This window comes from Ostrea edulis, chromosome 3 (assembly GCF_947568905.1).
Source record: "Ostrea edulis chromosome 3, xbOstEdul1.1, whole genome shotgun sequence".
Taxonomy (NCBI): domain Eukaryota; kingdom Metazoa; phylum Mollusca; class Bivalvia; order Ostreida; family Ostreidae; genus Ostrea; species Ostrea edulis.
Window position 1 is genome coordinate 79,917,712 of NC_079166.1, and position 27,956 is coordinate 79,945,667.

At 35.1% G+C, this 27,956-nt stretch overlaps 1 protein-coding gene and 1 long non-coding RNA gene across 2 annotated transcripts in view; both read right to left on the bottom strand.

Moving 5' to 3' along the window:
• Positions 1-27,956, bottom strand: part of LOC125676201 (uncharacterized) — a 249,116-nt gene that overhangs the window by 63,226 nt on the left and 157,934 nt on the right. The gene's annotated exons all lie outside the window — the stretch shown is intronic.
• LOC125673079 (uncharacterized) lies at positions 23,385-25,910 on the bottom strand. The gene is made up of 3 exons (XR_007369268.2): positions 25,343-25,910; positions 23,852-24,014; positions 23,385-23,526 (listed from the first exon to the last, which is right to left on the bottom strand). It is a non-coding gene; the product is annotated as an uncharacterized LOC125673079 (long non-coding RNA).

The window sequence follows — 27,956 nt, forward strand, 5'->3', positions numbered from 1 at the left end:
AGTACAGTAGTATTTATGTCTTTGCCTTTACTTGAAGTAATTGTGAATGGTATAGATTGTATACTCTTTGCTTATTCCATTTTATCAATAGATAAAAGATGAAATATTTCTCCGCATTTTTGTATAGTTTTGACATATTTACTGCAAATGTACGCACGTTCACGTAAAGAAAAGGCATTCTATATAATTATATTTATCCAAATATATATATTTAGAATTATTTACTACTGTACGATATGTTTATTATAATTTTGAGCACTGCGTGGTGTTCCAAAACGTGATTTCATTTCTTCTTGATGTTCTATAAATTAGTATCGGAGATGTACGTGTTACCTGTCGCAGCTACCCGCACAGGTAAATCGAAGACACTGATGCGAAGTGAAGCGTAGCAAAACTCGTCCCCTTATATACCATGCGAACCCTGATACATACAACAATAGAAATTCCAACTAATATGGCGGATTAGCAGAGAAATATGGCGGATATATAGAATTGTACTATATTTATTAATTTATCTCAGCTTTAAAGTTCAAAAGCCTTAAGCACCAAGCATAGGCTTATAAATATTGCAGCCCTTTACCGGCAATGGTGATGTCTCCATATGAGTGAAAAATTCTTGGGAGGGAGTTAAACAATATACAATTAATCTTCAAGGAGTAGGAGTAATTATTGCTATTAGAGATTTATGAAATAAAACAGATCATGTAATAAGTATTTATGACAGATTAATTTTTTTTTCTGCATCCAAAATGAATGCATGTACACATGTATTGCAATTGGTTTTCCTCCGTCGTCCATCATGCGTCGTACGTTAACAATTGAACATGTCTAACTTCTGCTTAATAACTACCAGTCCAATTCTTTTCAAATTTGCATAGGCGCCTGGGTCAAGGATATTGCACTATAACCTGTATGTAAACAATGGAGGAAATTCGAACCACGAATAAATATTTCTCTCTGATCTATGGTGTCTCTTTATACATTTTTTCATGTTCCAGGAAGCTTAAATACACGTGTCATTATCACAGAACACTAATTTATCCACGTTTTAAAAAATGTCTTATCCCACTGATTCATAATATATAACAAGGCTTGCAACTCAATCTACCCCTTTCCGTACCCCATGACAGATATTTGTCGATTAGAAGTTATTTACACTGCTTACCAGCCAGTTTCAGGGCCCCATTCACTCCCAGTAATTCTTCTTTAATAATTAAAATCCTCTAATAACAGCTGTCTATCCGTTGTATATTTTTAATATTTTTTTTCTGTCGAGAGTCATCTCATTCAAATCTCTAATCACGGAAGTGCGTAAACAGTACAAAACTCGAAACGGAATAAGGGATATCCGAATTAATCTCGACTTCTGAAAGGCTATGTAAACCCCAAAGGATATCGAGAGTACTGGCGCTCTATCTAACAACAGCCTAAACTATCAAGGTTTTAAGAATTCCAAAATAATGCGACATAAAAAGAAATGAGAACAAAATAAAATAGGTACCCAGAATTGAACGAGAGGGTAAAGGGCCGGTTGCTACCACTTTCCCCCCACTAGGATCTTTTTCTTTCAGCTTAGATTAGTTTCACTACCTGTCTTATACGTTTCCTCCCCTCAAATGTTGTTTATAATTACGTGAGATGATGTCTTGAAAGTACAATTAATTTAAGAGAGTATTTTGACTTAAAAAGTTTTTAATGTTTTGTTTGTTTATTTTCGTCTTTTCGAGAACTTTTCACTCAAATTGAGAAATCATCAGCTGTATGTGAAGTACCACACATTTGTCACATATTTACAGTGATTTTCTTTTGTTGTTCAGGAATTTCATCTGGTTATCATTAACAGGCTTTTTTTTTTTATCGCATATGCGATAAAACGAGTTCCTCCCACCTTGTTATCGCATGGGCGGTACTAACATCAGAATTACACAATAGAAACAAGACAGGGATAATTCAGTTTTCGTGAAGTTACTTTTGCTGTTTCACGGGTAAAGCGTGCTCCGATCGATGTCTGGGGCGTTGAAACAGACGAGAAGTGTTATGTATCAAATGCATGTATATACATACCTGTGACCGTTTTTGCAGTCAGTAATGTTAAATAGTTTAAATACTTTAATCCTTTTCCTACTTTAATATTTGTGTTATACATGTTTTCTTAAAACATTTGTATAGAATTAAATTGAAACAACCAATATGTGATTGATACTGACAGGGATAACCAATTTTCGTAGAGGTAGTTTTGCTGATTTACGGGTAAAGCGTATTAAATTTTATATACACAAGCATCGTCCGACGACGGTATATGGCAATCTACCATTGTATTGAATGTATGGTTCAATAAATGTAAAAAGAGAAGCTTTTGAAATATGTGACACGTCGGTCATCTTCTAGCATCCTCGTAACATTCACATTATCAAAGAGATGGACGGTCTGCACACTCGTTACAGAAGGACCGTCCGCCCATCTATTTGATAATATGAATATTACTCGGATGCTAGAAGATAACCATTACAAAACCTATGCTTAGCACTTAAGGCTATAGCATTGATTTTTTTTAACGTGCCAACACCTGTTGTGACACAGGACCTCCTTTTTGAGGTCATGAAAAGCTGAAGATATCGAATAGTGATGAATTTGAGTAATTTCTACAAGGAATACAAAATAAAGAGTAGTGCAAACACGGACCCCTGGACACAGTCGAAGTGGCATCAGGTGCCTATCTGAAAGACCCGTGATTCTCACTTTTGTCGAGCATTTGTTGAAGAGCACATGTATGTCTACGTCTCAGGTTCGACGTGGCATGTCAGGAGCGGGGTTCGAACACACTATACCTCCCGGTTACAAAGCGAATACCCTACCACTGATAACCGTAACCGTTTCATAATGATCTTCCCTTTGAAGTTGTGTTTTTAGTTTCTCAGAAACACTGCGTTTTTTCCCGAGTATACCTATGAAACTACAGTTTGCTCCAAATTAATACCACGCATATAATATTGAGAATATACATATATGGACTATTGCGTATGCCAATTAAACACAAAACCTATTGTGTTCCGATTCGTGAAGAATTGCATTGGTGATAACCCAAACTTTGTATAAAATTCAGTGATATGAATTTGAGCTGCCTTTGATGACAGATGTCATCATTTCTTTTTCTCAAATGCATGCGAGACTCTAACAAATATAAAAAAAAACAAGAGGCCCATGGGCCACATCGCTCACCTGAGTCACCTTGGTCCATATCCGAAGACTTTCCATAAAAATTTGCATGTAAAACCGTAGTCCCTATTATGGCCCCAATCTACCCCTGGAGGCCTTTGTTTTTGCAAACTTGAACCTACACTGTGTCAGAAAGCTTTTATGGTTCATGAGAAGAAGATTTTTTTTTTTAAAAATTCCTATATCTTTGTATGTAAAACTTTAATACCTTATGTGGCCCCATCCGACCCCCGGAGACCATGATTTTAACAAACCTGTATCTGCACTATATCAGAAAGCTTTCATATCAATCTCAGCTTTTCTGGCTCAATTGTTCTTGAAAAGAAGATTTTTAAAGATTTTTCCTATATATTTGTATGTAAAACTTTGATTCCCTTTGTGGCCGTATTCTACCCCCGGGGGCCATGATTTGAACAAACTTGAATCTGCATTATATCACGAAGCTTTCAAATAAATCTCAGCTTTTCTGGCTCAGGGGTTCTTGAGAAGAATTTTTTAAAAGATTTTTCCAATATATTTGTATGTAAAACTTTGATCCCCCCTTGTGGCCATATCCTACCCCCGGGGGCCATGATTTGAATAAACTTGAACCTACATTATATCAGGGAGCTTTCATAAAAATCTCAGCTTTTCTGGCTCAGTGATTCTTGAGAGGAAGAATTTTAAAGATGTTCCCGATATATTTGTATGTAAAACTTTGATCCCCCCTTGTGGCCCCATCCGACCCCCGGGGGCCATGATTTGAACAAACTTAAATCTGCACTATGTGAGAAAGCTTTCATGTAAATATCAGCTTTTCTGGCTCAGTGGTTCTTAAGAAAAAGATTTTTAAAGATTTTTCCTATATATTTGTATGTAAAACCTTGGTCCCCATATTGTGGCCCCATCCGACCCCCCGGGGGCCAGGATTTTAACAATTTAGAAATCGCACTATATCAGGAATCTTTCATATAAATCTCAGTTTTTCTGGCTCGGTGGTTCTTGAGAAGATTTTTAAAGATTTTTCCTATATATATTTGTATGTAATACTTTGATCCCCTATTGTGGCCCCATCCAACCCCTGGGGGCCATGATTTTAACAACTTAGAAGCTGCACTACCTAATAAAGCTTATCTCTAAATTTCATTTTTTCTGGCCCAGTGGTTCTTGAGAAAGAAATTTTTAAATGACCCTATCCTATTCTTACCTTTTCTTGATTATTTCCCCTTGGAAGGTGGCCTGGCCCTTTATTTTAACAATTTAGAATTCCCTTTACCTAAGGATGCTTTGTGTCAACTTCGGTTGAAATTAGCCCAGTGGTTTTTGAGAAGAAGTAAAAAATGTTAAAAGTTTACAGACGGACGGGCGGACAGACGGACGGACGCCGGAATACGGGTGATCAGAAAAGCGCACTTGAGCTTTTAGCTCAGGTGAGCTAAAAATCTTAAAATTCGCCACAATAAAGGAAGTTAGAGACAGAAATAAGAAATCACTGTTACCAGTATATAAATGTTTCTTTAATTTAGTGTTCAAACCATTTATTAAGAATTGATACTTCTTTGTGTGATACAGTTTTTATTTTCCTACTCAAAACATCGCTTGGGGAGAAATCTCGTATATTACGCCAAAATTAACGTCAATTTTGGTGACGTCGTCAGTTTAATAAAGAGTTTTCCGTTGAATATATTACAGCTACTATAAAATGGTCATTTTCATAAATGGCACATTCTCAAATACCAGATTCAGTATTTTGGTGAATTTTCTTGACAGGGCAGATTTTGGCTAAAACTGTGCCTTGTTCTTTCAGGACTCCATCACCCCTGAAGCCCTAGGGGTGGGGCACAAACTGCCCAAAATTAGCCAATTTTCAAAAATCTTCTTCTCAAGAACCACACACATGTCAGAAAAACTAAATGCATGGTGATGTAGAGCAGGAAAGCTTCTATCAAAATTGTAAATTTCATGATCCCCGAGGTCGGGGTTCTGACCCCAGGGCGGGACTAAACTTGTTATATCGTGTTTATGTGGAAAACACTTGAATTACATCTTCTTTAATGCTATTGAAACTAAAATGAAAGTGAAAAGAAATTTAAGAAGAACAGGTAGTTGGTTACCAAAATTATCAATTTGATTAATCCAGGGGTGGGGGTTTTGGTATCAGGGTGGGGCCAAAATGGTCAGTTATTAAATGTGTGAACAATATACATTTTTAACATCCTCTTGGTAACAATCATTCCAATTCTTTTCAAATTTGGTATGAAACATATTTAGAACAAAGGGAACATAAATTTTAAATTTCAGGATTCCTGCACTCCTGGGACCTTAGGATCGGGGCAAAAACTGCTCAAAAATGACAAATTTTCAAAAATCTTCTTCTCAATATACACACGCATGCAAGAAAAACTAAATGCATAGTGATCTAAAGCAGGAGGGCATCTACCAAAATTGTAAATTTCATGATCCCCGGGGTAGGGGTTCTGACCCCAGGGCGGGGCCAAACTCGTTATATAGTGTTTATGTGTAAAACACTTCAATAACATTTTCTTTAGTGCTTTTAATTCTAAATGAAACTAACTGGATAGAGCAGGTAGTCTTTTACCCAAATTGTAAATTTGATTTTCCCCAGAGTAAGGGTTTTGACCCCAGGGTAGGGCCAAACTTAGAATATATAGTATTTATGTGTAAGTTTGCTGATACTGTATAAAATCTAAGTGCATACTTAGAAATAGCAGAAAAGGATGTACAAACAATGGAGAATTTCATAACCCAGGGTCATGACTTTAGGAAGGGTCCTAATTAGTAATATATTTTGATGTTTTAATGTTAATACACCTATTATTTAAAGTCTTTCATCAGTGTATGCACTTTTGACGGCAGTGAAGTTTTAAGAACACATCTTGTTTATACTGTTGCTGAACATTATAATTTAGCTTATATATTCAGAACAGGAATTTCTTTTTTCTAGATTTCATAGCTCATGAAAGTAGTGATACTTTTTGACTAGTATTCAGTTGACCGATAAGGCCTGTGGGCCTCTTGTTAATTGTTTTAGAGGAGGAATATGCAGACTGGGTTAAGTACAAATCTGTACTGATCTGTACAAAAGTGACTGTTCTGCTGGATACATTTCAAATTACAATGGAAAGCATAATGAGTTCCTATAATTGATAATAGATAATGGTTAAAATATACCATTCTGATTTATTTTAACAATGGGTACATGCATGGGTTTTTAGTCAATGATAAATTATATATTTATTCTAGAGTGATACAAAATGCAATCAAAACATGACTTATAATAATATATCTATTAATTATAGTATGGATATCATCAACTATTTAGTATTGTTATAATAAATTATCTAGATTTAGAAAGAAGTAAAGTGTACAAATATGGGTTGCATTAAAATGCACTCTAAATCCAGTGGAGATGTAGGCTTAATTAGACAAGAGTTCTAAGGGTTTAATGATCCACTGATTTGTTTATTTTATCTACTTTAAATCCCTGTTGAACTAGAAAGGTTTTCAAATATTTGAGATGATGTCACGATGGGGTTTCTTGTGCTCTTTAACTTCCTTGTAAACATGGTAAATGAACAGTCATATACTGTAAGGGTCGACCTGTGATCATTTACATTTTGATTAATCATATACTGTCGATTTGAAACAAATCGCAGAAGAAATATGAATTAACATCTCAAATTACAGGTATAGATATATGCATTTAACCATCGCAAAATCATTGTGTTGATGACTGTTCAAAATCTGCCTTTAAGAAATTCCATGCGCAATCTTTGAAATGGATAAGATAATGATGTTATCACAATTATATGAAATGATGAACTGTTTTAATTTTTTCTTGTTATAATTAAAATTCAAAGACATTTTATCTGTTTTGAAAGATTTTCTTTTCATGAATTAAATGGATTCATTTTTAAAAAAATGCATATTTCATTTTTTATTTGCTGTACTATTTCTTGAAGCTTATTATTGTTTATATGTCATGTTGGATAAACATAGTATATAGGAAAGTAGAAAGAATTCAGCAACATTTGAAAAAAAAAAAAAACAGTAGGAGTAGATAAAAATGTTTAAAAAAGATCTTCCATAATTTGTGATTGGTTTTCATCCAACAAGTTGTTTGTTTTTATTTTTTGTCCTTGTGAAGGCTTGAGGATAGAAAACTAATGTACAATATCCAGCAGCAGTCAATCGGGCTGCTCACCGATGGCCTGATGTCCCAGTTGGTAAAGGGCGATAACTCCTATCCCGGCATTCCTCTACTGTATGTCTATTATACAAAGATTCCCCTAATATTAACAATCAGTTTATACATACTGTATTCGTCCTATTGAGCACCCTGGGCGCTTAGAAAATTGGAGGGGGGTATTTAGTACTCTATGCTGAAATATTCCCATTAAATATACATATAAATTTTATTTCATTTCTTTTAACACTAATACTTAATCCATTCTTGTCTATATTAAAATATACGGTAGTAGCTATTACTTTCAATTTCCCTTCCGTTTGTGTCATTGACTAATACCAGGTACGATTTACTAAACCTTCGGTTTCACTTTCGCAGCACAACTTTAGCCGAGTATGAATATAGTTTTTGCATTAGGGGATTTCATGTTTACATAGATATATATAATCTGGAATCCATTCCAGGGAGAAACTCTCGAACAAAAAGAGAAATCAACAATCCTATGCAAAAATATGTGATTGCTGTTGTAAAAGACGGTGCAGTAGTTGGACACGTGCCTGGAAAAATAAGTCAAGGTGTAGTATTCTTTTTAACAACATTGGTGGGGGGGGGGGGTTGAAATGCATTGTAAATGGAAACTATCTCTATTCCTAGGTTACCGGTATTAGTGAACTAGAGATACCATGTATTATGAAATTCAGTGCGGAACCAAGATTGCTAGAAAGATTGAAAACTATATTATGAGAAAGGTGAGTAGTACTGTATTTCAAAGGGGAGACTCAATGTTTGCGAGTTCAAAAAAGGCCCCGGGGGTGCTCATAGGGGTAGGGGCGCTCAATATATCGAATATTTATAAATAAACTGTTTTCTATACTGTTAACATTAAAAAAAATGTCATTTTAACACATTTTTCTCATGTTTTATTACTCTGGTTTACGAAAATGTGTGGTTTTCTGATGTTTATGTTAGACATCTTAAAAAAAGTGGCAAGATAAACATTTTCTTTACCATTAATATTGATAAGTAAGATGAGGGTAGAGCTACCTTAAATCTGCATACATGGTATTAAACATGCAGTATGCAGGTATACATTCCAATTATTTCTTCTTGAGTGTTCAGGTTGTGATTGCTGACTTTATGTTTTCCTAGTGTGTGTTTTACATAAAATTGTATGTCTAGAGTATGTAATTGCAGAAAAAATAATTTTTAAAAACTCGTTTTATAATAGTTAACAAGCACACACATGTACATAAGCGGGCCTCCAAAAATGGAAAATGCAGATGCTTGGATATGTTGTGATAGATGATTAAAATGGAATTCACAAATGAAATGTTGATGAATAAAAAAAAATATTCATTGGCTAAGAAAAAAAAAAGTACTAAAGGCACTAACAGCATATGTGTACATGTGTGTGTACAAATGAATATTGTCCTCCTAAGAGGGATACCATATATACATGTAAAATAAAATGGAGAATATGACATGGAGACAAAGACAACAAGGACTTTAAATCTTGTATGTTTTGGGGGGATTGTAGCCAAAACTCGTACATATCATTGCAACATTACTGTGTTAAAACCTGTAATAAGCATCATATACTTGTATATGTGCTTGATGTGTAAAAGTTTGTCTGTAGAAGGAACAATCCTGCACATCATTTGTTGAAACGGAAGAGTTAGAGGCAGGACAGGTAGGGAACATTACTTTTATTTAAGATTATATATCACCATCACATTACCACAGTCTCTTTGAAATCAATCAGAAGTGACAATTGGAGATCAATGACAAGTCTGCCTAACGTTGAAAATGTATATACACGTATATATGTATATATGGATAAGTATGCATATTGTTTTGGAAGATGATAAATATGGCATTGAAAAAATATGTTAATGATATTAAGTAAAATAAAATTGTTTCATAGGTTGCCGCTCAGAAAAAGTTACAATGTTGAAAGTGCCAAGGGCACAAAGAGTGTATGTAGTTGTATGTGTGCAAGTGTATATTGTCCTCCTAAGTGGGGTAACATATATACATGTAAAATAAAATGAGGTCCTCCTAAGAGGGGTAACATATAAAATAAAATGGAGAATATAACACAGAGACAAAAACAAAAACAACTTTAAATCTTGTATGTTTTAGGAGATAGTAGCCAAAAGCTCTTGCATATCATTGTAACATTACTGTGTTAAAACGTGTAATATGCATTATGTACATGTATGTGTTTGATATGTAAAATTTTGTTTCTAGGAGGAGCAATCATGAACATCATTTATTGAAATAGAAGAGTTAGAGGCAGAACAGGTAGGGAACATGATTTTCATCTAAGGTTATACATGTATATCACATATCACCAATACATTTCAACAGTCTGCTTGATATGAAATCTTTTAAACATTAAAAAAAAATCAAGGATAATACCCATATAAAGTTCAAAGACTAATTCCAGTTATTATTGCCCTACGGTTTATAAAACGAAAGTGGATTTTAGATTTCCTCTTTGTCCGTCTCTCTGTCAATCAGTCTGTCCCACTGGTTTTCCAGACATTTTTGCATAATGCTTGCGAGAATTCATTGAAACTTGCAGTGCAGTATAAACTACAGATTAAGTTCAAGTTTCATATCGTTTGATGCATAAGTGTGAAAGAAAGTAACTTTTATATTGTCATGTTTTTGTATTGATCAAGATTGGGATGCGTTTCACTGGAAAGGCTGTAAAAGTAGGACATCTGAATAGATCGAGGCTGGGTTTGCGCAAATAATCTTTTACTCAATTCCACATTTCAAATTCATTCATCGCAAAAGGAAAATATCAATAAAAATATGAATGAAATCTGTTAATCGCAGATGCATTTTTCTGTACTCGGTGAGAGAGGTCTGAATATTATAAAGTTTTGAATAAGATTATTTCATTCCTGAAAAAAAAAAATATATGAGACAACTGTATGAACTGTGAAGATCAAACTATTATACTAATATTCAATACTGGTATTAAACATGGTAACATGTAGGTGTGCAACAATACGCTTGCCTCATGATATGATACGTTGTATAATACAGACTTGACAATACAACACGTATCACGATACTTTTAACATGCTACAAGTGTATCAATATGAATAATACCGAATGAACAATTACGCTGGTTTTGGTGTCATTTAATTGCACCTTACTGTTACAACTGCATATTCAAAATGCTCCCATATTTGGGATTAATGGTTCACAGGGCGAGAAATAATTCACTGGCACAATTTTTTTTTCCATTTCCGGAAATCATCTTTAATTGGACAGGGTGTATTATGGTAACCATCGTCCGTCTGTCTGTCCAGATCTTTTGGGCAGGATACATACTGAACCGTAACCTCTAGGATTTTGCAACTTGGTACTTTTTATCATCATGATGAGAGGAAGATGTCTAACAGTTTTCAAGGTCAGAAATCAAAGGTTAAGGTAGTAGTATCACTAAGTAGGAAAACTTTGTGAGTAGGATACAGACGAAACCATAAACTCCAGGATATTGCAACTTAGTACATTTGATTATCATGATGAGAAGAAGATGTTTATTGTTTTTCAAGGTCAAGGTCACAGTATCACTTAGTAGGAAAACCTTGTAGACAGTATACACACCGAACTGTTGGGACTAAGACTGTCAAACTTGATACAGATACATCTTTTGCCAAGTGGATAATGTCTATTGTTTCTCAAGATCCAAAGTCAAGGTAGTCTAGGTCACCTACACGTTTGTCAATGCAGTGTTCTACGAGACAAACGTCTAGGAGCATTCTACGATAAACATTTACACTCCATAACGAGGCTTATCCGAATTCTGATAAAGCAGCTGATTGGTTGATACATAACGATGACGGTCGCAGTCGAACAGAAGATAAACAAAGTTTTATCACATTTAAAAATCGAATTCTCCCTGAAACCTTTACAGAAAGAGTGTTTACTTAAATTAGTAAATAGGTCAGACGTGTTGGCAGTATTACCAACAGGCTATGGGAAATCGCTATTGTATACGATTCTTCTGCAATTAATGTTTGGAGAAGACTTGCATAGTAATACTAGTTCTCGTGAAGTCAGCATATTTCTGGTCATATCGCCACTGGGTTCTCTAATAAAGAACCAAGTTTCGAACTTGCAAAAACACAACGTTTGCTTTCTTGAGAACAAGCGACACATAAACTGACATTTGGAACAACAGCTGTGGTGTTTGTTTTCTTCCGTGTCGCCATTTCCGTTTTTCGATAGCGCCCCCCCCCCCCCCGTGCAATATTTTTATATAGAACGGTCCGAGGCGTTTGAGTGGGAATCCAAACGGCTTGAGTGACTTAGGCTAAGGTCAAGGTCGTAGTAGAAGGATAAAGACTGAACCGTTGGCGCTGGGACCATCAAACTTGGTACACATCCACCTTATGCCAAATGAAAATATTACATAGAGAGTACATGATTGATCTGTTTTTATGATGCAAAGAAAGTATGTCACACCCTGACATTGATTGTTGATACTACTTGAAGCCATATTATACAAATCATGGTCAAGGGTCAAGTTGGACATGTAGAGTATTGCAGAAGGGAGCGTGCTATTTATAGAGGTTTATAATCTCAAAACGTGGTTGACACCGATATGTATGTATGCTGCAGCTGTTATTTACTTCAAACATGTTAAATGATCCTGTGTATTCCAGAAGCGATATATAGCATATAGCATACTGTTATCTTACTTTCATATTCTAAAAAATGCCCTCCCTAGAATCAAATGTGTGTCCCCTTCTTGATAAAAACAAATAGTAGAAATTTCCAAACATTTAATCCACCCCTCTTATTTTTTTTTAAATTTTCTCTGTTATGGTTATATTTGTATTTTCTTATCCTTATGAATTCATAAATTGTGTACATGAGAATCACAACCTATGCACTTATTCAACAAGAAATGTATACATTGCCTTAATAAATTTTATTTATATATTGAAAAAAAAAAACAACAACATGGGAATCATTTTGAATTTCAGGGAATTTCGTAAACGAGGGACTTAAATAAACTTTTCTGCGTAAACTTTTTTCCATGCAAAAGTACCATCTAGTACCTCATCTACGCAATACCGAGCTGTCTTGCAGTGAATATTGCAGATGTAATATTTTTACACGTGTTTCTTTACTTTGTTCACTGACAACAAGCAGAAATCACATAAATTGCAATATAATGTTGATAAATTGAGTACCTTTAAAAAAGAAAAACAAAACCTCGTCACTCGTACATTTCTTACATGTGTTATATTTTTAGAAGTTGGAAAACCCCACATATATGTATTACTTTAATAAAATGATTTGATATCCTTTTGTCTTTCAAAACTACCGTTACCAGTGGTAACATGTTTTCCTTTACATATCACATTTATTCTCTTTTCTGTTCAGTTGTTTTCCTCTGCTCTGATTACATATATTTAATACCAGCGTCTATGAAGCCGTGTTGACAAAGCGTCACGTTTGTTTATAACGGTCGATAACTCGTAGTCGTACGTATGCCGATGTCAAAATCATCGGCATTTACCAGAAGTGCTGTTATACATAGAAATCCTTATAAAAAAGAACACACACACACACACATACACACACACACACACACACACACACACACACACACACACACACACACACACACACACACATTAATGATTAACATTCTCTCTCAGAAGATATTGTATGATAATTAACGAACAATAATCATGAAAGGAATATAATTGTCAAACGAAGAATGACCTATATATTTTCGTGAAATACACTGAGGAGGCAGCTAGCGTAGGAATGTGAATACTTCTTATTTACATTTCTGGTGAAAAAGCGATTTTCTTAAAATCATTTGACGTTACTTTTGTTTTCTTCTACGTATTACATACACATCGATATTTTAAACATTTGCTTTAATGTTGTATCTGCTGATCATGAATGGAACTGTATTTTTTCAGAGCATTTGTGTGAAGAGTACCCGAATCCAGTAATAAATCTTGAATATATAGTATGCACTGATCGAATTTATTAAAAACACACTTCCCAAAAATTTACTGTCCTCCAAATATCAGGTGTGAAACTACCTAGTGATGTTCACATTGTTTTGATCTAGAGATCTGATATTTTTTTAAAAACAAAATTTGTGGATCAATGAAAGAGGAGTGGAAAGAGATTTTTTATGTACGATGTGTGTTCACTTTCTTCTGATAGTCATTATTTTGCATCATATACAACAATGAAATTGGTCACATCGATATTGAATCTTTTCTTCATCTTTTCCCGAAAAAAAGTGCAGTCCATAATGCTTTGCTTACATGTATGTTCCTTTTCATGCCTTATCATCCATACCATTTACATTAAGGGATGAGGTTATAATTTAGAGCACTTTTGATTTGGGGAGTTGGGGATACATTCGTTTTTAGAAAAACTAATTATATTTGCACAGACGTTTGTTATAGAGTTATTCAGATCATAAAATGTAGGCCTGGCAGTTAAAAGGCTATCAGGTTACAGGTTGTACTGTAATGCAAATTAAAATGCTGTCTATTCAGTATCTTAAGAACGCAATGTTCAGTAGAATAATCGTACTAGCTAAAATGTCAAAACATTAAAGTTCAGTAATGTGTTGCAAAATTGAAGAAAATTTAAACAATCCTCCCACCGCAAATGGTCTGAAGTGAAACAGTTTCTCAATTTTATGCCCACTTTTGGTCAATGTCATTCTTTTCTACAAAGTGTTTTACAGAAACTGTTTTTAATTGTTTGCTACTGCCATAAAATGGCTGAAATATTGTCAAAACGGCGTAAAACCCAATCAATAAATCAATCGATTGTTTGCTAAAATATTACTTATATGATGGTTTCTAGACTGTTGTGGCCAAACATTTTCATGAAAAATAGATCCAATTTTTTAAATTGATTTTAATTTAAAGGACTTGGTTTTACTCATTTCAGGTGATTTCCATTAGACCAAAGGGAATACAAGCAAATTAGATCAGGATGTTAGAAGTGGATTAAAATGGAAATAGAATAAAGACTGCCAATTAAGTATGTTTATTAGCTCACCTCCCTGAGCTGAAAGCTCAATTGAGCTTTTCTGATTGTCTGTTGTCCGTCCGTGTAAAACGTTGATACCTAGTGTGACCCCAACCTACCACAGGGGGGCATGAGTTTTACAAATTTGAAGCTGCACTATGTCAGAAAGCTTTCATTTAAATATAAACTTTTCTGGCCCTATGATTCTTCATCAGAAGATTCTTAGTGATTTCCCTATATATACTAGCGGAAAAAAGAAAATTTAGTATAATTTTTCTATATTTATTGTTTATATTTATAAAATCTAAACAATCGATAAAAGTGATGTTTTTGAACAATATCGGATAGTACCCGACTCAAATGTACGGACTTCTTCATGGTTAGTGAACACATGTTGTTTATTGAAGTGTTCGTACGCACGAGTGTTACTGGCCAATACTGTTTGGAGTAATAAGTGTAAAAGGTTTGTTTGGACACTATTCGATAAGGAAAGCACTTTAGTTGCGACAAAATTTACACTTCTGTCGTGCCACGATTCAGCAAAAACCAACGTAATCGTGCTGTTGGGATGCTTCAAGCTGGAATGGCACCAAATATCGTAGCAAGACAATTCGAAGTTCATCGGAACTCTATCCAGTCATTATGGAGACGTTTCCAACAATCTGGTAACACTCGGGATCGACCACGTTCTGGACGTCCTCGTGTGACGTCGAGTCGACAGGACAACCACATTAGACTTGTACACCTGAGAAATCGTTTCCAGACAGCAAGTTTGACTGCTCGTAGCATTCCTGAACTTCGAACAATCAGTCCAAGAACTGTGCGAAATCGTCTGCGCGAGCACAACATCAGACCAAGACGTCCAGTGGTGACCCCAATACTGCTTCAACGTCATCGTATCGCTAGACTAGCGTGGGGCAGACGACATCTGCAATTCAGAATACAGGACTGGGGCAATATTCTGTTCACTGATGAATCCAGATTTCATTTGGATAGCAGTGACGGCCTTTGTAGAGTGTATCGTCGCGTTTGGGAGTGTTACCAGGACGCTTGTGTTGTGCAACGTCGACAATTTGGAGGAGGTAGTGTTATGGTGTGAGGTGGAATAACAGCACGTGGAAGGACCCCTCTAAAAATTGTCAATGGAAATATCACCGGAGTACGCTATCGAGATGAAATTATTCAGCGCCATGTGATACCCTTCATACAGAGACAGCAAAATCACATCACTCTGTAGCAAGACAACGCAAGGCCATATGTTGCACGTTTAGTCAGGGACTATTTTGTTCAACAGAATGTCAATGTCTTGCCTTGGCCAGCTGTTTCCCCCGATTTATCTCCGATCCAGCACGTCTGGGATGAAATGGAACGACGTCTACGCCGTTTACCAAATCAGCCAGTGACATTGGCTGATTTAGGTCAGGCTTTAACCAACATCTGGAACAACATCCCTCAAGCATTTCTGAACACTTTAGTGACATCAATGAGGCGCCGTTGTCAAGCATGCGTGAATGCAAATGGTGGTCACACGCGTTATCAATTTTGTTAATTCAAGTTCGAATACGAGTGTCTTTCGAGTGTGCTGGAATTGACGTTCCTCGACGTTAACATTAATGGATTATGAAATGTGGTAACGAATACATTTGTTAACAGTATTACAAAAAATAAAATTTATTCATTGTTATTTTTTATTACTTTTTCATATATTGAATAATGAACAGTTTCTTTTTTCCACTGGTATATTTGTATGTAAAACTTTGATCCCAAATTGTGGCCCCACCCTACCCCTGGGGCCATGCTTTTAATAAACTTGAATTTGCACTATGTCAGGAAGCTTTCATGTTAATGTAAGCTTTTCTGGCCCAGTGGTTTTTTAGATTGATTCATTGAATATTGCTTAACGTCCCTCTCGAGAATATTTCACTCATATGGAGACGTCACCACTGCCGGTAAAGGGCTGCAAAATGTACGCCTATGCTCGGCGCTTATGGTCAATGAGCGGGGAGGGATCTTTATCGTGCCACACCTGCTGTGACACAGGGCCTCGGTTTTTGGTCTCATCCGAAGGACCGTCCCATTTCGGTGCCTCTTATGACAAGTAAGGGGGTACTGAGGACCTATTCTAACCCGGATCCCCACGGGATGTGGTTTTTGGAGAAGATAATTATTTGATAGTTGTTTTTTTTAAGTTTGCTGATACAGTATAAATTAAAATTCAATGCATATTTTGGAAAAGCAGAAAAGAATGTACAAAAATTGTGAATTTTGCAACCCCAGGGTATTGACTATAGGGCAGGTCCAAATTAGTGATATTTTTTTAAATGTTACTTATAATATGTAAAGACTTTTATTAGTATAGGCACTTTTGGGGTCATTTAAGTTTTAAGAACACATCTTGTTTTATACTGTTGCAGAATATTAGAATTTAGCTTAAATATGCAAAGTAGGGATTTTTTCTAGTATTCATAGCCCTATAGACTAACGATACTTTTAGCTAAAACTCAGATGACCAATAAGGCCTGTGAGCCTCTTTTGTTGTTAAGCATTTCATTTTAGTAATATTTTGTATGCACTAAAACCTACCAGAATGTTTATTCAGATATTCAATACGGAACATCGGAACCATTATATTTCGTCCCCGATTCCGTCCTGGTTTTAATATTTAGTATGCCCAAGAAAATTACGTTTACTGCTTTAACTTGGGCAACGTTTCAGTAAACATACACGTGTTACTTATGTACTAACATATATAGTGAATTCAGGCACATTTTAACGCCGTTTTTTTAAAGTTAAGTGATAGAAATCAAACGAAGACAAAAAGTGCCTTTATATTAATATGAAAAATCTTAGTTAGCAAGAAAAGCAGTTCTGCCGCCTCAAACCCCTAAATTGTAAAGGGGAGGTATGTATTCTTCAGTTCATGAGTATAGAACTCATCGATCTAACCTTGCATTTCCAGTACCATTCACCGTTATTATATCAAGTGACCAGCCAATTAATCTATATTAACTGTGCTACATGTAATAACAAACTTTAATGTTGTATGTGATAATTTAACGTAATCTCAGGAAGACGGGGGTGGGCAGAAGTGTGTGTGTGGGGGGGGGGGGGGGGGGCTACATATTGCTGCATGTATATGTACGTTTCTGGAGATCGATTTTTTAATAATTTATTGTGATTAATTATATCATTTCATAGCGGTCGGTTGTAATGACTCAAGAAAATTTCATCAAGTAAATATTCATACAAGTGCATACGGTGTAGGAAATAGACTTTTTCTTTTGTTTTATCTCTGCTACCAAATATCAGAAATCTAATCCAACATCTCATGTTTTAGTACAAGGGCATTCACTTGCAAAATTCTGAAAAATAATCGTTAAACCAGGCATATATTTTGAAATCAGAAATGAGTCATCTTTAGCCATTACTAATTTGTATACAAGAGTTTCCCAAGTGACGCATAATTATTAATAAGACTTCCAAATTTTCTAGTTCCGATATCCTGTTTTTACCTTTTAACAGGATTTTGTTTATTTCTTCTTCGACCGCCTCAATGTAAGACTCCAAAGCTCCATATTTGCCTGGAGGTGGTTCCCAAGCGCTTTTGGGTCTGTAGAGAGGATGTTTCTCTAAAATGTCCATTGCATCTTGGGATGGGGAGGCACTGTTATCTTTGGAGTCCTTGCGGGAGAAATGTTCCTTAAGCCGTAGTCGGCGGAAGAATGCTCTAGTGTCCTCTCTTATTTGTTGATCATTGACTTCACGTGGAGTAGGGCAGAAACTGAGGCCCTTGGAAAGAAGCGAAGTCTCAGAAATCGAGAGAGTGACACTGGGAACATTCAAAACCGGGCAAATGTCAGTAGAGTTTTTGTCGTTAATAGTGATGGTTTTCCTTCGTTTGAAGCATCTACAGTGAGTCTTATTGATGGTAGTAGAAGATCGTTCAGTATGGTATGTATGGAGTCTTACATTGAGGCGGTCGATGATGAAATAAACAAAATCCTTTTAAAGCTGGATTCAACCCGAGGTAATATCAGCAAAGAAGAAAGGTCGGCATTGCAAACATTAAAAAATCGGGATAATATTGTCATTAAAAAGACATACAAAGGTGCTACTGTTGTTGCCATGGACAAAGACCAGTACCTACGCAGCAGGGTTAAGGTGTCCCGAGTAAAGTTAAAACAAACATCATAAAATGTACCTCGGTGCACTTCATACTATATGACGTCACAATATAAAAGTACGTCACGACGTACAGGTCTATAGTTGTATCGCGGGGAAAATGTCATAATATTTTCCCGCTATTTACTGCCGTTATCTAGTGTTCAAGCTGTATGTGTTTTAATCTGTTTGTCAGATGACCCCCCCCCCCAAATTTCTTCGATAATATATGTCTCATATATTTATATATAATATGTGCACGAAAGACTGTAAAGTAATCTTTACATCACTTTGTGACCTTGATATCGCCCCCGATGTGTATAGTCATTTGGAATAAAGAAAACCAACGCATGTACATATCGACTCGTTACAGGTGAAAGATGACGATATTTTATTTCGACCTAGGCATATTCAGAAAGGTAACTAGCTGCAGATATAGGATTTTGATAGGGAAGGTACAATATTTTGCCTCGTTTAGATACGATTTGGATGTGAATGTGGAAAGTGCCCAACATTTGAGTCGATGTTATGGAAATTGCTATATTTGAGAGGATATTGTACCGATCCGTATCACTCTTTAAATTTACCATATTAATGTCGACATATCAAGCCCAAGCTGCAAATGATTTGAGTGCATCTTTCACCTGTAACGAGGTGATAAACAACTAAAAGTCTAGCGGATAAAAAATAGCTCTACGTCACTTGTATAACGACGTAATAGGTAAGCAAAGGATTTCCCCACGTGATACGATGTTTGTTAATGTATTGACAAACGATGTTTATTAAAAATATGCGACGCTTGAAAGAATTTTACTTTTATATGAATATGTTGTTATTACTTGTTATTTTACTCGGGACACCTTAACCCCGCTGTGTAAACGAGGCTCATAGACAGCTCTCAGACGAATGCTTTTAGAAAAAGTTACAGTCTGACCCTACCAAAGAGTTATCTACCAAGATCACTGAAACCCCCCAGCAAATGTACAACAAGGGCGAGATCGGTGACAATGTTTTGGGAGCGCTTTGCCCTAACAACTGTAGACCAGGACTATTCTATCTACTGCATAAAATTCACAAAAAGACATGCCAGGCCGTCCTATAGTCAACGCCATCGGACATCCCACGGAGAAAATCTCTGAATTCATTGATTTACATCTCTGTCAGCACGTAGAAGATTTACCATCATACTTGAAGGACACCACTGATTACCTTAATAAAACACCATCACTGGGCCTTTCAGACCATACCCTCCTTGTGACCATGGATGTTACTTCACTTTACACTAGCATTCCACATGACTAGGGTATCGAGGCATGTAGAGAGGTTTGGAACAATAGGATAATTAAATGTCCTTCAACCGAATCACTCATTCAGCTTCTTGAACATGTCCTCAAGTTCAATAACTTCATGTTCAATGATGAACACTACCTGCAAATAAGTGGCACGGCTATGGGAACAAAAATGGCAACATCGTATGCCAACATCTTCAGATGAAGTGGGTTAACAGTGGTGAAAGCCTGGACGATTTTATCGAAATGGCAAACTCTTTCCATAATTCCATCAAGTTTACTGTGGAAATTTCCACCTCAAATAACACTCTTTTGGATACCACAGCCACATTTAGAAACGGGGAAATTGAGTTTAATCTCCACACCAACCCACTGCCTCTCATTAATACCTTATGCCATCTAGTTGTCATCCACCCCACACTTTCAAAAGTGTGCCTAAGGGTTTAGCTACGCGAATCCGGCGCATCTGCTCTACCCCCACTATTTTCCAAGAACAAGGAACAATCCTCAAAACTCATCTCACTAACAGAGGATATGATCTTTTATAAATTATTTATTCTTAATGCATAGTTAAAATACGAGTTAGCTTTACTATTTATCAACGTAATTGGGTTAACTCGTTCCACTTGAGATTAATTAAGTCTACTTTTATCACTTCATACATTTTGGATCAGCTCTTTGGACAAATTATAAGGCATGTCCTATGTCGCTACACTTTTAACATTGATTGGCAAGCCTAACGACCAAAAACATGTAGTCTGCGTTGTAAATACGTTTGTAGATTAGTGCTAGATGTATTTATATGTAGTTTTTGTTATTATTATCTGTTGATATTGGCCACATTATGTAATTCTTTTCGTTTGTCCTGAAGAAGGGACGGGTCGTCCCGAAAATTTGACAATCTGGTTGTTCGTGTATTTGGTCATTTTAGTGCTTTATATATATATACAAGTAAACTTCGATATCTTGAACATGTTAGAATCGAAGAAAAACTTCGAAATATCCGGAGGTTCGAGAAATCGAAGTTTATGAATTTTGCACCAATACTGTACGTGTAATGCTTTATATTGCATATTGTTTATATGACAGGTAAATAAATACACCTCTTAAAAGCGATAAAAGTTTTAGTTTGAAGTTAGTATTTTTTCTAATACGTTTGTATTTGCATGTATATTATATATCTATTAATTTATTTGATACTGCAGCACTTACATTTTACGCATTTCGGTCGTTTATCAAAGCGATAATCAGTTATCACGTTCAGTTCAGTATTTCTGGTACCAGGATTTGTCTTCAAGCTCCGGTCAGCTCAGTATATTTTTCGTTACGCTACAACTCCAATATCATCGCTGCCACAGGCTTTCAGATATGAACCGTGTTGACGGCATGACGTCACAGTTGCAAAAGCGCGGTAAATTACAAAGCTGATGTTTAGAAAAAAAAATATGTATGACATTCGCGATCATTCAATTTCATTGTGCACGTTGTGGTTCCTTAATGTCGATATCGTTTCCCTAGCATCTAATATATTATCAAGTCTTAGATTATCATTTTCTTTCAATTCTTCAAATAAATATTCATAGACCGTTATTAATAACGTACTATGTAAATCAATGAAAGAGAAAGTAAGTAAAGTAAGTAGAATATGTAGAGTCAAATTATTTGATTCAGATAAATGCAATTTCACTAGAATCAGATAAGAAAACGTCCATTCGTATTCATTTTAAAAGAATTTGATGCAGGCATATTCCTAGTCGCTGTGTACACGATGTGGATTTTTATTAAAATCATAGTTTACGTTTTCATCTTTTGACGTCTCTCACGATCCATATGTGAGGCGACGTTGATAATTAACTCACATTTAGAAATTTGTGCACAGCAATATGAAAAAAATTACGTATATATCTGGTGCACATTTATGAAGATGGGCATATAGGAGGAGGGGGGGGGGGAGTAAAAATTTACTCAAAATACCAGATCGAAACAAACTAACATATGAACTTGAGGTGTATTACAACCCACCATGCACCCAAATTAAACGAACAAAAATTGCAGTCACCATTAACTATATTCCAAGACACATCAGCGTTTCTTCGCAGGTTGCATTTGAGACATATAATATAAGTACAGTTCATACATGTAGCTTTGCTTTAACAAAAAATACGGGGGGGGGGGTCGACAAGCAAAAAATGAAGAAGAGAGAGACCCCCCCCCCCCCCTCCGTTACTCTTGTTGGCATGAAGCAACTTAGTTTATTGATTTCATGATATTTTAAAATTATATTGTCCATTGTATTATTTTACATGGAAGGCATATTTGTCATAAAAAGTGGAAAAGATGGGTACCCCCCTCCCAAGTTCTATTTGCCGGAAGTATAATTCTTTGTAGTATACGCCATGCTGTGATGATGTTTGTAATTATATGACTCTGGTCCCCATATAATTATTTATTTTCTTACAGAATTGAACAAATATAATGATTTATAGCTTTCCGGAAAACATCTTTTTTAACATATAAAATCTTTCTGAAATTAAGACCAGTTAAGAAAGCAAGTTAACTTCAAGTAACAATTCATTTCTTATTTTATAAAGACCGTTTCTAACTAGACGGTAAAAATTCTTACAGAAATACACCACACTTTTTCAGTCTGCTTGTACTTAATTGACTTCATTACTTTTGTATATGTGACAATTTCACTTCAATGTTTATATAAGAAGAAAAAAATCTGATGAATTATATGAATTTGATATGGAATTATTTTTAAGTCCCCTGTAAACTGTCATCCAACACCAAAATACCCCACTGTTTGAACAAATCAAAATTCCCACCCTTACAGTGCATGCATAATTTGTTATATTGTAATCAATTTGTTCTTGGTATTTTCAAAGATTCAACAGGAAATAATCCTGAATCAAAACTCTTTTGTAGATAAACACTTGCCTTAGAATTGTTTTTAATGAATATACAGTGTATATTACATATGTGTTTGTGTATATTACATATGTATTTTGTGTCCTTCAGTACAATTCATAAAATCTAATAAAATGAACCCCTATATGGTCCCATCATGTCCTCAAGAACCATGTTTTAAAACCCTATACAACAATATTCACACAGTTTTGTCATTTCTGTTCCTGTTGATCTACATCAGATTTGAAATTCAGAATGACCCATTCTATTTTGCATTTATTTCTCCTTGGAAGGGGTCCGAGATCCCCCTTTATAAATAAAAAATTATGTGAAAAGCTTACTTTGACCATTTGCCCCTACTACAGGTATACCAAGAAAGTCAATAAATATTCTATATGTATGGTATGTCATATATACACTGTATCTATGCATATCCTCTTCATTAAATTTGCCTCCCATGAGGCTTTTTTCAATATGTACTATATGAGAACTACAGGTATCTATTAAACACATCTAAATAACACTTTCAGAAAATTTATCATGTTTTATTAGCAAACACTTCATATATTTATCATTATTACACTATTGATAGCCTTACTGTCATATAATATGTAATATTGGAAAGGAATTTTTGTCTCTTTCTCAGCTTTCAATCCCTGTATATTTCTTGCACATATTTGGAAACAGGGAAAAAATGGCAATTTTTTGATATGTCAGGAACTGAAATGAAGAAAATTATTTGTTATATTCAAATATTGTTTCAGAAATTCAGACAACTCAAAATTCAATGAACATGTATATATCAATAATGTATCACAGTGCAAAGCGATGGTCTGTGATAAACAAATTTTAAGTTACCTTGTTGCAATAATAAATTCTAAAGCTTAAGTATATATTGCTACTCTCACTATTAATGTTGCAGATGTTGGCATGCATAGACATTCCTCAGAATTAAAGATTTACCTTCAAAAATCAACAATTATGATTTTTAACTGTTCTCATTTTAAATTAAACATTTCTATGTATTAAAGACAAGTACCAGTACCTCATTCCAATTCGTTTAATTCAAACTGGTGGAAATCCTTCACATCTTGTAATTCCTCATCGTTGGTTACCCATGGATGCTTTCCATAAATTATCTACATTGTCAAATTGCGGAAGCTGGTGTGGACTCAAAATCATGGTTTGCCATTGCGATGATGCAATTCCTAAAAAAAAATATAAAAAAAAATTCTTATTTATATGCTCATAGTTTAGACATTTCTGATCCAATTTAAATAAAACTGTGTGGTTCAATGTTGCAAAACTGCATTAATACAAATTTAATCCGAAAACAATCTGCAACACATTACATTTAATGATGATGTATACAATATGATGTTTACATCTGAAACAGGAAACATTTCTTACAATGGTTTTAGCTGAATTTCTTTTGGTTGACTTTAACTGCATAACTATGTAATGATTCATATTTATTACATCATGGATTTTCAGTGACAAGCAAAGCATAATGTATGAACACTTAGTGAATACTTTGTACATATATATGTACATACTGTCCAACTGTCTCATCATAGAAATTTCACATGTTTAGTGATGAAATGTCAGTGGTGAGAGTATATTTATCAATTTCTCTGTATGTTAACTTTGGGTCCTGTCATAATATAAATTCCCACATTTATTTATCATTGAAATTATTTCATTACTACATTAGTCATAGACCTTATATCTCACTTACAATTTATCTTAGTTAATACTGGATTGTTAATTTCATTGAAAAAAAATGTCAGGTATTGAACTGATATCTATATCAGACAGGTCTTTTAATTAAGGTACACTGCATATGGATTTGTTTTCTTTGGATTTTCTTTCTTGAGTCACTAATTATCTGTATTGGTGTGTAAACACAAGGTGTGAATCTAGTAAGGTGTACAAAGTTATATATATATATATATATATATATATATATATATATATATATATATATATATATATATGATTTAATCTAGACCATATCATGGTCATTGATACACTCATGACTTTTTAAAATCCTGTACCAGATCTATATGTTCACCATGTTCAACAGCATGACACTGGGAACAAGCATATCACAATTAATATTTATTTGAAAAATAATTTTTGAAAGTGCATCTCCACAATGTTAGTTTGGGGGAGGGGGTGGGAGAGGAGGCACTTCTCATAAAAAAAAAATTGTTTGCATAGATCAACAGATTTATTGATATAAATTTCAAGTACCTATAACCAAAGTAATGCGATATAGATATAGTGATTGATATTAGCGATTCCTCAAGCACTCTGATTTTAGAAACAATTTCAAGATTGTTTTAAAAACGAAATTAGGCTTTTAAAACTATATTCGATAGTCAATCTTTAATCTGTGCTTGTAGTATTTCACTGAAGATGTAAGTACACTTAAACTTTATCAATATGTATCATTCTCTATGGCACTACCGTACGGACAGCTGACAGACTTTTCAAAAGATACGAGATCTTTGAGAAAATTCGAGTCACTAACCTGGTTGTTTGAATGTTGAATGTTCTCGCTATCCATCTGTAAAGAAATCCCTGGTGTATCCGTCTTTCTTGACTCGATTCCTTCTGAAATATGACAGCAAAACGCAGGTGTGACCTGATACGATAAAATCTCCCTCCTGTTTCCACAGACGCCTCGGCATCATCATCACTACGTCGATGACGCTCCGCTCAAAATTATAGTCCAATGTCAAGGCCAATAGTTTCAATTTTTAATCAGTCTAAATGCTACACAAATTTTAAAAGAATTTATTTCTACTAATTCTGGAATAAATAAACCCTACGTGACCACCCTATCTGGTATTTTAAAAAACCGAATCACACGCGTATAGTAACTTGCGGTTTTCTGCATAAGTTTGGAAAGCCTGTGGCAGTGTCATTATTTGTAGGGGAAAGTAGTCCCGGAGAATTTGACGCTGTACGGAGTTTGGATTTGTCTTATGCTTTGTAAATGATAAACCAATCACTGTAATAATGACGAAGACGGAAACGGGAAATATCGCTGCATTTGATTGTATGTCTTTTTCGACTTCTGTTATAGCTTGGAACTTTGCTTCGATTGTATGAACTTTAAGAACTGCCAGATAATCTAGCTATCCCCCGGGTTGAATATCGGATCCTTCGTTGCATGTAGATTGCTTATCAGATACTGAAGATTTTCAATTTTGGTGAATTGGATAATTATACTATAAAATAAGGTATTTTATTGTTTGATTTTTGATTTCTTTTTTCTTTTATCATGCTTTATTTTTTTAGACATTTACAATTACATCTACATAGATGAGATTCTTGATTTCTATATCACTTTGATGTGTTTAGTGTTTACTTTGACTTGTAATAGGTTGTAGGAGTTATGGGATTGCTCACTGTTCGTTATCTTGGAGCATTAGTCAATACTAACGAAGGATATATTGTTGTCTGAATCGTTTACCATGTTTCGACTACGAGAAAATTCTGACGGTCATATTTGCAATGGATTGATAAACACATAAAGATACAGTGCAGATATATTTATAAACTGTCCCCAGTGATATTGTAACTAGTAAGGAAAAGTTAATGGTGACACTTTAATGTGTGATGGAATTGGACGTTGCTAAAAAGGTTAGAACGTTTTACTTATCTAAAATCCACACAGACAGATGAGGTGGTATTTTAAAAAATGTCAGTATTTTGCGTACACGCACACTGATTTTTATTTAATGTCGATACTGTGTTCATAAGCTTTCTAATGACATTCTCAAATTCCCCATGATTTAGCTTTTACATTATAAATACTTGTAATTTTACTATTTTTTTAAAAGTTTGTTTTTAGTGGGAGAGGTGTATTTGTTTGTTAAAATTCCCTCGTGAACTTTTCATTCATGGACTCCACCAATGCTATTAGGAGAGTGCAAATTTAGATTTATTCTCTGCTGTCCTAGGTTCACTGAAAGGGGAGATCTTTTTTGCGTGACATGGGACTTTGTTTATATGCTCGGTCTTCATTCACTCAATGACAAAATTCATTCGCATTATAAGGAGTAGTCCGAAATATCTGACGTTTTCCAGGCTTTTTCCCGATTTTGATATTTAATGTGCAATTTATTTAAATAATTAACAAAATGCAATGTTTTTACACGATGAAATGTTAAACATCATGTATGTATGTATGTTATCTCGACACTATGTAAGGAGTCCCTTATTTCATGACTCTTGAAAGATACTGTCTAACCACTTCACCACTTTTGAATGAAGATAAAAGAATTTGTTACAAATCCTTATTAGTCTTTTGTCTGTCATTCTTTAAACAAAATATGCAAAAGTTCAACAATACACAGGCTAGAATACTATAAATATTGTTTATGTTGAATGGTTACTAAGTCGCTTTGTCCCAAAACGGAAATGCCCCATGCACAAACTTTCCCAAAAAAAAAAATTCAGGGGCAACCAAGTTCGTGTAGTATTGCCCCCCCCCCCTCTCCCAATTTTATTCATAAGTGCCCATAATACATATCCTGAGGGTGGTGTTGAGTCATAAAGTTTAATGTTTAAAAAAAGGTGACCATAATTACCAAAAAAAAAGTTTTCTAAGCCATTATTACATTTCTCAAATGTCATAAATGTTGAAATATTTTATCTTTAATGATTTATAAGCTAGCCTCTAGAGTTAAATTATTCTCTCAGTCATAAATAAACACTTCATGCTGCCAAAGTTTACAATTAATATACACTTAAAGGTCTTACGCAAGGAAATAGCCAATCAAAATGATTTAGTCAATTGTAGTTCTATATGTAATGGTTTGGGCTGTGGATATCGGCCTAGGTAGCTCAGTCAGTAGAGCACCTGACTAGTGATGCAGGGGTCCCGGGTTCGATTCCCGGTCCTGCCATACATTTTCTCCTTTCCTGTTACAGATTTGGTGCCGTTGACCACCCCTGGACTTGGAGGTGAAAGTCCTCCCAGGGGCAAATAAGAACTTGGGTTGCGTCTTCGAGGGCGAAGACAATTTAAGGAGGGAGGAATGTAATGGTTCTGGCCGTGGATATCGGCTTGGGTAGCTCAGTCGGTAGAGCACCTGACTAGTGATGCAGGGGTCCCGGGTTCGATTCCCGGTCCA